Source organism: Polistes fuscatus, unplaced genomic scaffold (assembly GCF_010416935.1).
Source record: "Polistes fuscatus isolate 324 unplaced genomic scaffold, CU_Pfus_HIC Scaffold76, whole genome shotgun sequence".
In the NCBI taxonomy this organism is placed as follows: Eukaryota; Metazoa; Arthropoda; class Insecta; order Hymenoptera; family Vespidae; genus Polistes; species Polistes fuscatus.
In genome coordinates this window covers 86,196-88,402 of record NW_025113158.1, presented here as the reverse complement: position 1 = coordinate 88,402, position 2,207 = coordinate 86,196, and the positions used below count along the sequence as shown (strand labels likewise).

Sequence of the window (2,207 nt, the reverse complement as noted above, 5' to 3'; positions counted from 1 at the left end):
AATTCTAGACGGAGAAAATATTTACTCTAATCTACCTTTAAATGGTTACCAGTATGAAAAATCATCCAACATTATTAGTGAACTTTCTACATCATGTTCAAATGGAACGCTAAATGGAACAGAGACTGGAAGTTATTAATAGAAGGATTAGTTCAAGTCCATATTATTTTATTTTTTTTAATTTATTTATTCTTACTCCGCCCCTTTCGGGTTTGGAGGAAAGTCCATATATAAGCAGTAGGAATAAAAATATGTTGGTGCAAAGTAGGATACAAAACTAGTCATCGATATGGAACAATTAACAGCAAAAATGAAAGAAAACAATGGTAAGCATTTGAAACCTAATATAAACTTACTCGTGGTTATTTATACAATATATACCAAATGTTAAAAAACTCTTCAAATTCTTTAGTACATAAGTAAAAATTGAAATAAATGTGTATAATGTTAAGAGCATTTTTGGACTAAAATAAATAATTTTTAATTTTCTTATTTATAATCAAAGAATAAAAATTAAAAATTAATATCTTTATTGAATTACACTTTTATAATATATTATTTATGACTGTTTCCTTAAAAATAATAATCAGAAGCTATTTTTTAACGTTCAAGTACTAACACTTACAATTAGAAAATACTAAATAGACAATTTGTTAAAACAAAAACGACTAGTATGCAATAAGGCAATACTTATATTTTTTTTCAAACGGCATTAAAATAGTTTTTACACCAAATATGCTCGTAAATTCAAACTTGTTATATTATTAAAAAACATTTTTCTGATCACTTACTTAAATATCGTTTTTATAAATGTTATCACCAAAAAGAATGTAATGTATCATAGTTTAAGAAACTATATAAATTAAATTGACTTCTTTTCGTAGCCTTACCGATGAAGTTTGAAAAATGGGAAAATGTAATTGCTTGCCCTGGAATTGCAATGAGTAGAATCCAATTTAAAGGAATAATATTTAAAAACAGGAAGAAGAAAATTGTTTCGGAAGAACTCAGATTTATCCAGATAATAAAACACAGATGGATATCGACGACGTATTAAATGCAACACTATGATTAATTTCAAAAAATATTAGCGTGAACAGTGAAGAAAATATATTGATAACGAATGAGTCAAAAAGAAAAATGAGAATATTTTGGATTTTCTCAAAAATACCTTAAAAAGAATGAGGAAAAATTTCAATAAAAAATTAATTGCTAGAGAATTGCTTTATCAGACAATCATTGAAAATTTTATTTTGACGATTATAAATAACGCGCATTATACCGATGTAAAAAACTTATTAGTACTCTCTGTAAAGAATCATATTTATTGATAATAATTGAAACAAAATAAGAATATGATACGATTTCTGTATTGACAAGTTTGGGATTAAAATCGTTCTGAAAATAAAAATTGCTCTTTGTCGTACAGCTCTTCTTTTACATAAAGAAAAAATTTAAGAAACTGTTTTCGTTAAAAACCACGAAAACTTTTTAGATCGATTAAAAATCTGCTTACAAGACTCAAAATATGACAATGTTATATTTGTGGTTAACACTATTATCGATAATGATATATTTGAGATAATTCGAGATATAAAAGAGAACCAGGGTACAAAAAATTTCAAATTTTTTATCTACAAATGCTAAGGCACCGAAATTCTCTCTTCAAAATCAATTCTATGAATTACAAATAAAACGTAATTTTCGTGAAAATGTATTAGTATATTAACGGGGTATGGGGCACATACAGATGGATGCCATTGCGAGTAAAGTCTACTTATTTTATTCGTTGCAAGCAAAAATTATTAAATCAGGCTCATTAGTATGGATGGAAAAATTCCCATTGATTAAAGAAAAAAATAATAGGATTGTGATTGTTAAATGTTCTGCATTTGACTTAGGTGTATACGAAACTGGTTAAAAAATGATGTCAGCCTAGAATCACAGATATCTATTACAGAATATTCTGGGACAGATGAGAGAGATCGTAGAGTAATGGGACGATGATAAATTCACTATAGTAATGAAATTTCAGCTGATCTAGATTTTACTTGGATTATTCAAGACCTTTGAGCTTCAAAGATGCTTCAACAATTCCCTAAGCCTATTTTGCAGCTTTCTGCATTTTGGTATTCGGATACTTGGGGTGTTTAAACCCATTAAGACTGTATTAATACATTATAGTGCTAGTGATGTAGGAGGACTCT

The 2,207-nt window shown here is 27.4% G+C and overlaps 1 long non-coding RNA gene across 1 annotated transcript; it reads left to right on the top strand.

The window, feature by feature from the left end:
* Positions 1-284: 284 nt before the first annotated feature.
* LOC122524545 lies at positions 285-1,085 on the top strand. Its single transcript, XR_006305567.1, has 2 exons — positions 285-326; positions 885-1,085. It is a non-coding gene; the product is annotated as an uncharacterized LOC122524545 (long non-coding RNA).
* The last annotated feature ends 1,122 nt before the right edge of the window (positions 1,086-2,207 follow it).